Source organism: Arvicanthis niloticus, chromosome 17 (genome assembly GCF_011762505.2).
Source record: "Arvicanthis niloticus isolate mArvNil1 chromosome 17, mArvNil1.pat.X, whole genome shotgun sequence".
Taxonomy (NCBI): Eukaryota; Metazoa; Chordata; class Mammalia; order Rodentia; family Muridae; genus Arvicanthis; species Arvicanthis niloticus.
The window spans coordinates 60,328,204-60,339,234 of NC_047674.1; positions in this window are offsets into that span (position 1 = coordinate 60,328,204).

Genomic DNA, 11,031 nt, shown 5'->3' on the forward strand with positions numbered 1-11,031 from the left:
TTTTTATTGCTTTTCCATTTCTTTTTCATTTATTTCTCCCCGTATTATCTCTTCCTATCTACTCTTTATAGCTGTTGTTTGTTCTTGTTTTATAAGGCTTTCAAGTGTATCATTAAGTTCTTAATGTAACATATCTCCTGTTTTGGGTTGTTGTTGTTTTATATATAGTGCTGTAAATTTTCCTGAAAAGAACTTCCTTCACTATGTCTCATTGATTTTGATATGGGCTTTTATTTTCATTTAATTCTAGAAATTTCCTTCTTGAATTTCCCCCTTGATAATTTTTTTCTTCAGTAGTATTTTGTTTTGCTTCTATTAGTTTGTGTAGTTTTTCTTTTGCCATTTTTGTTATTCATATCCAGGTTTATAGTTTTGTGGTCAGATTGGATACAAGATATGATTTCAACTTTTCTCCATCACTGAGAATTATTTTCTTTCCTAATTTGTTGTCAGTTTGGGAGAAAGTTCCATGGGCTGCTATTAAGAATAAAGTACATTCTTTGAATGAAATATTCTGTAGAAATCTATTCAGTCCATTTAATTTATGTTGTTATTTAACTCCACTTAGTTTTTTGCCAATATAACTTGTATATTGGCAAAGGGGGTACTGAAGTCACCAATTTTTTACTTTTTAAGCTGACCTGTGATTTTAAATCTAATAATTTCCCCCTTTATGAAGTTGAGTGCACCTGTGTTTGGGCAAATAAATATTCATGATTGTGGTATCCTTTTGAAGGGTTTCCTTTTAATAAATATAAAGTATCCTTCCCTGTCTCTTCTGACAAGTTTTGGTTTGAAGCCCTTTTATTGAAATGTTAAAATATCTGTGCCTGCTTGTTCTTAGTTCCATTTACTGGAAGACCTTTTCTTTCATTATTTATGTTAGGCAAATTGTTGGTGATGGTGAGCTGTATCTTGAGGGTAGTATAATAAATTCCATTTTCTTATCTAGTCAGTTAGCTTGCATATTTTTATTGTGAAATCGAGGTTGTTAATTTTGAGAGTTATCAGTGAATAGTGTTTAATAATACCTCTTATTTTGCTGTCATGGTGTTGTTTTATTAGACATCTAATGCCTAACTATTTTGAGATTATTTCTCTGTTCCCTTTAGATGTGTTTAATCACTTTATATCAAAATTTCCCCCATAGAATCCTCTATCTGTTTTTATCATACAAAATTTTCTTTTTCCTTTGATTATCACTAATAGTTTTGTTGTATGTAGTAGTTTGGGCTGGCATCTGGGGCCTTTTGGAACTTGCAGGACATCAGTAAAAGCCTTCTGGATTTAGTCTCTAATCACAAGTCAGGCATTATTTTAAGGAGCCAACTTTCATATTCAACTTAGTCTTTCTTTCTCATAGCTTTTATTAATCTTCCTTTGTTTATATATTTAGTGTTTTAATTATTGAAGTAGAGAGTTTATTTTCTGGCCTTGTATATTTGGTGTCTTGTATGCTTTTAGAACCTAGAGAAGAATCTCTTTCTTAAGGGTAGAGAAACTTTTTTCTATGACTTTGTTGAAAATACTTTCTGTGTTTTCACCTTTTTCTATATCCATTATTCATATGTTTTGTCTTTTCTGTGTACCAGATTTCCTGAGCTTTTTAAAGATTTAACATTTGACTGGTTATATATTTCTTCTACCTTATCTTTGAGACTTCTCTTTTCCACTTGATGCAATCTGTTGTTGAGGCTGAGCTTTTGTTTGACTTCCTGACTTCATTGCAAGTTTTATTTCAGTTCGGATTTTCTTAAGAGATTTTGTCTTTTTATTAAATTCTTTTTATCTTGAATTATTTTCACTATTTTATTCAGATCTTGTGTTTTTGAAGTTCTGGCGTTTATACATATATTTTCCGAGATCCTTAAACATATTTCTGATTGCTATTTTGGAGTTACCTTGTACATCAACTGCATTGATTTTCTTAGGCAACAAATGGTGGAGGTTCTGGTTTTTGAAAATGGTTTGTTACCTTAGTTGTAAATATTGTTTGTTTTAAGGGTGATTGAATCTAAGCATCCAGAGTTAGATTACTTATTTGATAGGGTAGATATTTCTATCTTTGTTTTTTGTTACTCTAACTTTTTAAAGTTAAGTGAAACTTGGTTTCAGTTATAGTTTTCTGTGTGGTCCCAGAGCCCATCAGAAGGTAGGATGGCTAATATACTTCTGGTGGGCAAATAGGCAATGTGACTCCCTAACTGTGGTTCTGGATAAGAATATGTAGGATCCTAAAGACCAGTGGGTGGGTGGTTGATAGACGGGAAAGAAAGCTTGGGGAAGTGGCAGCTAAGGATACTCAATCTGGGGATTTCTAACTGGGGTTCTGGGTTAGGATCCACAGGCTCCCAGAGCTGAGTAGTTTGTGAGGTGGCTGATCTACAGGGAGATAACAGGTTGACAGGAGAAACTTATTTGAGGGATTTCCTTCCTGGCGTTCCAGTTCACATGACAATTTGGACTCCATGTTATCTCAGGTGGGGGTGGTGGCTGGTTGGCTGATAGGTGAGGTCTCAGTGAACCTATTTTTAGAAAAATTTTTTTTTAAAGAAAATTTCTTACACTGTCAATGTAACATAGAAGTTAAAGACTAGAACTTGACCCAATTTATACTAGTCTACTGTTGTGATTTTTAGTGGGTCACATGACAATACATATAGTGGTCACTAGTTTTTTCTCATGGTGTTTTGAGAACTGGTTGGCAGCATGAATACTTGGTACATACCAAAGGCAGAAGTCATGTTTACCATTGTTAATAGTGAGAGAGTGGAGTTGCTGGGCTCAGGAGTATCAAAATTGACCTTTCCTCTGGACCTGAGCATCTGTTGACTTTTTTACCTGAGAGCATGTCATCTGAATCTTGCTGTGCTTTGCTCATTGTCATTGTCCTAGCCTCAGTTTATATTCAAGCACTTCATAGAGCACTTCCTTGTTCAGTCTTTCTTAGCCACAAGCTCCACTTCTCCCACACCACATTCCCCTGTTGCTGCACTAACTGGTTATAAAGCTAATCACCGGAGGAGTTCTATTGCATTTGCTTGTTAACACTCTGTCTTCCTTTGATGCTTTGTAAACCTTTGCAAACCTTTGATGCTTTCAACAGGAGACTCACTTGCATTGTTCCCATATGACACTGAGCCACAGGCCTAGAGTAAGCATGTAATAAATACCAGTGAGGGAATGAATTTTTAAAATTATGGCAAGTTTAGAGTGAAAAAGCTAATCCACTATTTAAACGGAGTGATCTACAGTCCTATTTTTAGTCAATTAACAGTTGTTTTTGATAATAAAATAGAAATATTTATGGATCCACAGGAGGTAGAGGAGTTCATTAATGCTCTGGATAAATAACAGAATGAGCAGTAGAAAATCTATTGACATATTTAATCAAGAAACTGTGAAAACAACTAGATATAGCTGATTTTACAAGACATGAGAAGGATTGGATTCAGAATAATTTGATTGGGTAAATATTAAAAGATTTTTCTCTTCCTACACACTGATAAAAGTTTATTTATCTCTGTGATTGAAAATAAGAAAGTCGAATTTAAATTCCCAATCATTAACCTCCCTGATTATTATAATTTTGTGTGGGAGGGAACATGTAATGTGAGTTAGCACCCTTGCTATGCAAGAGTTTCCATGGGCTTGGATACAGGTGTGTGAGATCCTTGCCCCTACCCCAGATTATTTGTTTAACCATTAAAAAAGAGGTAGTTGGTGGTATCAAATAAGGAGCCAGGTATCTTTATGTGAAGGAACATTTTATTTTAATATGAAGTGTTTAGAGAACTTTAAAAATACCATCCTAAAAGGGGAGGATGTGGGGGCTAGAGATAGCTTTGATGAAGCTCTTGCAGCACATATACCTGAGTTCCCCCAGGAGACAGGAGGATCCCAGAAGCTCACTGGACAGCCAGTATAAACAAATCTGTGAGCTCCAGGTTCAAGGAGAGATCCTGGACAGAGGAGAGTTATTATCCTTTGAGGAAGAAGCCAGTGGTGGGTTGCCCATATCCTAGTGCAGGGTTCTATACCCTGTATTTATGGGCAGTAGTAATTGGGCCTGGGCCACTGGTGTCAATTTTAAGAAGAGAACATGATAGTGGGAGGGATACAGGGTAGAAACACAAGAGAATGTTAGAGGGAGATAGCAATGAATGGATATAACCAAAATACATTGTGTGTATGAGATTTAAAAATATTTTTAAAGAAGCATAGATGTTCTTTAAGTACATCTAAGTGGTGGATGTATGTACTACCTTAATCCCTGAACTAAGAGACAGAGGCAAGTGGAACTCTGTTAGTTCAAGGTCAGTCTGGTCTACACAGGGAGTTCTTGGCTAGTTCTTACACAGCAAGAGCCTATCTCAAAAAACAAAACAAAGAACAACTAAAGTAAAACAAAATATGCAACAATATTTTGGGTAAGATTAATATTTAATGCACCAATGACAACAACAAAAAACACAGCAAACTCCCTCAATCAAGTATGACACAATTGTGCTTATATATTATAAATTATAAGAGCATGCAGAAAAATGGTAATTTATATAAAAAGGTACAGGCAGCTAATCATATATATGATCTATTATTTGGCTAAACATGTAAGCACATGCACTATACAAATTCTCATCCATGAATTTCTACAGAGGTTAACTTACCATGGTAATATATAATACTGTAATGGTAGAGATTACTTCTAAGTGAACCACAAAATAGGTAATGGTCCTGAATAGCCCAGTGATATTTTCCCCAAAATTCTAGGTACTGAATGTATTTTATTTTACCTCTATAATAATTTACACAATTATGTTCAGGTAAATCAATTGTAAATGAAAATGTTGTAAAGTGAAGATATATGTAGTGCACCTTCCTAAACACCATGGCTTGCCTTTACATACCATGGCTTAGCTGCAGTGCATACTCTAAAGTACTGTGTTCTCACATTAAGGAGAGTGGCTGAGTAGAAAAATTACAAACATAATGTGTTGCATTTTTCTAGCCCTGGAAATGACCAAAATTCAAAATGAGAAATATGCTTTATACTCAATGAGTTCATTTTCATACCACTGTAAAGCTTTAAAAAAAAATGTGTATTGAACCATCAAATGTGAACATGTATAATTCCACACACAAATACATACCCAGGTATCATGTGTGTGTCTTTATGTACATGTGTGTTTTCTTTTCTGTCTTATTTTCTAATTTTATAATATGAGTTACATTGGTTTTATATCACTGAATTTCATTATCATCAGTCTCATGCATGGAGTTGTGGGACGACACCAAAACTGTGCACCTTAAAGATTCTGTAGCCTCCACTTTCTGGTAGTTGTGGAGTGTTGACTGCATACATGACCCCACAATTGTTCTTGATTAAATGAAGATTAAACATGCCTTAATATGCAAGCCAAATGAAGAAGAGGTTTTGCTTTGTTTTTAAATGCAGTTTGGTTAAAAATGGTGTCAGATATATGACCAGATTTTATTCCAGATATTTCTGCAAAGATGAGTTTGGTTATGATTTACATTTAAACCAGTGACCTTTGAATAAGGCAGATTGTCCTCACTAGCGTTAGTGAGCCTTGTGGTAAGCTGAAGGCTTTAGTAGAATTTAAGATGGATGCTTCTTCAGCAAGAAAAAAAATCCTGCAGCAGTTGCCTTCCAGTTTGTACAGTAGCACCAACACTTACATCATTCATTTTTTTTTCTTCACGGGGTTTCTAACACTGAACAAGAGGCATTTGTTTTAACCTCTTTAGTCTGCTAGTTCTCTACTTTTGAAGCTTCAGTTTAATTCTGTTCTCATATGTTTATTAATTCACTAGAGAACAGTCTCTAATTCTGTAGTTTACTCCAGATAGATCTTCTGTAATTCTACTTAAAAAACCCAGTCCCCAAATTGGCTTACTGTCTTACTGGTTGCTTGTATACCCTGTTTCGGCAGGATTCTCAGCCGCCCCCCATTTTCCTAATGTTCCTACACACACAAGAATTGTACATTTGAAACTTCAAGGGAGAGCTAGTGAGCTAAATCAGCAGGTAAAGCCTGTGGTTTGAGTTGGAATGCCAGGACTCGTAGGATAGAAAGAAAGAAACCATTCTTGTGGCTGTCTTTTGGTCTCCAAATGTGTATGGCAGTTTACACATGCTTAGGGCCAAGGCTGGGTCCTGCTAGCTGTTTTTAGTGTCTCAAGTGGTGACTCTCTTCATAAGAACCTCATAGCATGATAGTGGATTTCTTAATATTACCCATACGGAGAATCTGCCTCCAGAGCTGGTATGACAACACTGTATAACATGTTCTTTCTTGCTTTTACCCTGCTTGCTGGTTGGAAGCACATCACACAACCCCTGCATATTTCAATAAAAGCTGTCATGCAATGACATGAATATGAATTGGGGTGGGGGACCACTTGAGATCTATTTGCCTTACAAATTAATGTATTGGCCTCTAAAATTTGACAGATGTTAGTCTAAATGTTCCAAATACAGTTCTAAGCTTTTTTAGACCAACAAGTTACGAAACAATGTTCATAATTTTATTATTTTTAAATTATATGTACATGTGCACCTGTGTGTGGGTATGCATTTGTGAGTAAAGGCACTCACAGAAGCCAGAAGCATCAGATACCTCTGGATTTGCAGTTGTAAGTGTTGCAAACTGCCCAAAGTGGGTGCTGGGAACTGAACTCAAGTCCTCTGCAAAAGAAGTATTGCTGAGCCATTTTTTTCTGGCCCTATAGGTTTTTTATCAGTACCAATGAAATCACAAGAACTAAAAAGCTTACTCCAGATTATGAAGTTCTTCAGTAGCAGAATCAGGCTAGATTTGGATCTTGTGTCTCCATGCTTCGTTATAAGATTTTTATTGTTTAGTTTTGTTTGGATCTAGCACATGACTATGTAACATGAAGTAGTCAATTGACGTGTTTAGAAACAATGAACACAGAGATAAATAAATGGCCGTTTACCATTGTAGTTTGTGACATCCTTGGTGTTAGATAATTAAAAAGGCCATGATGCCTAGGATATCACCTTGCCTCTTTAAAACAGCATTTTAAAAACAGCTTTTGAGGCCATACTGATTTTCCTCTCTGCTTGTTGATACCATGTATGATCTCACATGAGTACTTGAAGTATACATACTCTTACAAAAGAAATGTTGCTGAATAAATCATAATATTTGCATGTGTATATTTGTTTGAAAAATGTTATGGGAGATGTCTTGGGGTTAAAGTGCTTCAGGTCCCCAGAAGCCATGTAAGATGCTGGTGGGTCAGTTGTCTTGCCTGTGATTTCAGCCTATGAAGACAGAGCAGGGATGTCTCAGTCAGCAAGACCACCCATATGAGCCAGCTCTAGGTCTGATTGACAAAGAATGATTCCTGACATCAACCTGTCCTCCACACACCCATATATGTTTACCCACATGCAAGCAAACATGTGTAAATATGTCTACACACTGTGAAAGTACATAAAAATAGAAAGAGGGAAAAGAAACAAAAGCAATTTTGTTGGCCATCTAGAAAAATGCACAGAATGAATGTTCTGTAATGACATCCAGGAAAGTCTATAGGTGAACGCATGTTTTGCACTGATTCTAAGACCTGACATCAGTCAGTTATACACCTGGGAATTAACCATGTCATATTTATAAGCTGACGATGTCTCAACAATTGGGTCACAGCATAAAAGTTTTAAAAAAACTAAAAAACAGTTTTCAATTCAATTATCATTATTTTCCCATCCTATGTTGTTAAACAATTTTACTTCTTAGAACAATGTTCATTATCCATCACTGCTGCTCCAAATGGGACCAGCTCTGAAAATGGAAGTTTAGAAGGCTTGTAATTTGTAAAGTAAACTTCATAATAAGAAACAGTTTTATATTCTGTCTATTTCTTTCCAGATAATGATCATTTGAACAGCTTCTGAGTATAGAAGTTAGTATTAAAATGTGAACTATATTGCTGTTTAGATGCTAGCATTTAAATTAGACTTTTATTGTAGAAAATGCTCAACTTTTCTTTGAAATTGAAGGTGGACACATGCTGGTCTGATGAAGGTAAAATGTCAAGGCATGACAGTGGATCTATACACTTAAGGGGCATTTAGAGTAGATTGAGGTGAATCTGTCTCAGAAGGCAGTGCTGTGAAATAGTGATAGCAATCTTCATAGAGAAGAGATTTAATAGGGATGGTATAGAAGTTTAAAGTATATAACTAATTCTGTTAATAACTGAAGAGAAATATATAAAACTATGAGTAATTCTGAAATTAGGCAAAATATTTTGGTAAAAATAAGAGCTAGGAAAGAACAACAGGAAGTTTATATCATGGAGAGCTAATGCATACAGCACACACACAGGTCTACAAAGATCTATGCCCATGTCCAGCATGTGTAGAAGTCTACTTTCAGAGAAAAGGCAAACCAGCTGCCATTTTTCAGCCTAAACACAACCGTGGCTCTTCAGGACCTTTAAAATCAGTCATTTTCACCTACGATTCAGTTCATCTCAATTCTTTAACTTCCAAATGCTTAATTGTGCTAGTTTATTTTCATGCCCAAGAAACACCTCCCTGTCTAGAAGAACAGCGTTTATAGAGTAAGGAGAATTTACAGAGAACAATCTATTTGAAAACTACGTGTTTAAAATATTGTGAAGCCCCACCAGGGTACATTGTTTGTGACTTCATTCTGGGTTGGGAATGTCCTCCTAGAGGACAAAACCTAACTCATACAGTCATTTGATCTTTGTAATGATTTTGTAGGCTTTTAAAGGCAGAACACCAAAACCTTGTAAAGACATCCTAGTGAAAGAAAAGAAAAAAAGAGAAAAAAGAAACAAAACAAAGAAAGAAAGAAAGAAAGAAAGAAAGAAAGAAAGAAAGAAAGAAAGAAAGAAAGGCACTGTCATGAATTTAGAGAGGATGTCTGGACATTAATCTTGAGCCCATATGATCAAACACATCGTACTCAAAATTTAAAAACTTCCAAAGTTTACTGTTATGTTAGTACTTTGACTGGATTCATTTCTTAGCTTATCTTTTTTTTCTATGTGACTTGAACCTTGCACTCCTGTTTCCATGGACATCCTCACTGGACTAGATAAGCATCACTGTGGATTTACCATAACTGGGGCACTCTGATGAATATTTGATGCCAGCTCCACATCACCTTATATAACAAATATAGGAGGTAACTACTGTCTTCAACTCACAGATTAGTCAATCAAAGCTTAGAGAAGATCCTTCATCTAAGATTCAAAGCTATAAGATCAGAATCTTGAGACACCCATCCAAAGTAATTATTCTTATACATAATGTATTCTGTGTCTCAAGTGAACCCCAAGTAAACACATTAGCCATCTTTTGGCTGGCCATGTTTAAAATAACATTTTAGAGAAGTTAAACTTGATAAAAACAAGTCTATTGACAGTTAGATTTGAGTTTATTTTTTAGTAATAAAATAAGATTTTATTTTGTGAAGGTAAATTCCTTAATGATTTTTTTGGTCTTGGATCCACAATAGAATATTCTGATGGCTCCTTTTAAAGCTGCTCAGTCTTACTGAATTTCTGATATAGCAGAATACTGGTACAGCCCATTAAACTGTCTATTTTAAAACATCTTTGAAAAAGTAGTTTTCACAACCATGATGAAGGGCTTCTGGCTGTATCTGAGGGATTAATAACTCTGTCATTAGTGACAGGTAATTAAATGTTGACACTGTGCCCTGATAGTATTCATGGTGACATGTTTGTTCTTTGTATGGGTGGCTATGGTTTCTTCTACATGCTTAAAGTACTGGAGAAGTAATGTCAAATTATTTAAACTGTAACAGATTTTGAAATAAAATGGTTGTAGTATTTTACTGAGGGACCAAATTTTTGGGTTCAAACTCTGTCTTAGAGAGCCTGACCTAAGTTTGAACTCAGTTAAACTAACAGGTAAGTACTTAGCATTAGTTTTCAAGTTAACTACCTCACCCCCAAAGAAACCTGAGCCTAGCTCCACTTTCTAGGCTAATCCCAACCAGACCCAGGTCTCCAGGTTAACCTTCCCCCCACCAAACTCAGTGTTTAACACCAGTTTCCAGGTTAACCCCAACAAGCTTGCCCTCTACCTAACAACCACCAATTAGCAAGAAATAAGTTAACTTTATGCACAAAATTGGCTCCCAGCAGCAGCCAATTATGTTAAAGGCCACAATAGAACACCGATTAGATACTTTCCAGGCCAGAAACATTCACCACTGTCTTGCTGCTTTCTATAAAACTTGTCTTGATGAGTAATGAGTGTTCGGGGCTTTTCCTCCACCTGAACCATCCTGTGAGGAGTTGGTGAGGTAAGCCTGTGCTAGGTTAAATACAGACCCTGGTGTAATTACATCGGATTGGCTCCTGACTGGTCTTTCAGGGTTAAAACACTTCCTTGGTACTACATGTTCATGCATTGGCTGGGAAGTTCCCCATGATTTTCAGGACCACCAAACTGTAGGGTTCAAATCCCAATCATTCTTTGTAAATTTCAAGTGCTGCCACCTTTGTAATTCTGTTCTGAAAAAAAGACCTTGAATCTGTATCCATGGCCAAAACACAGTTAGGACACACCTTTCTGGGAGCTGTGGCTATGGAGAACTAGGAGATGTCCTGAGCCTCGATCTGGGGTGGACATGGGCTTGGGGAGCTGAGGGCATCCACCCATCTGGGGAAAAGGCCTTGAATTTGTAACCATGGCCAGGATGCAGTTAGGTCAAACATGTCCAGGAGCCGTGGCTATGCAGGAGCAGGACAAGTCCTGAGCCTCAGCTGAGGTGGGCACGGACTTGCAGAGCCAACAGATGCCCAGCAATCTGGTTCTTTTCATCTCTGCAAGAGCCACCTACTGGTTGTTTCTTGTTTCTGCCCGATAGAGAGGAGAGGTCAGATTTGTGTTTTTATGTGTTACAGAGAGGTTTGTGTGTGCGTGTGTGCGTGTGTGTATTTGCCACTCTCTGGTTGTTTCTCATTTGTTTGAAA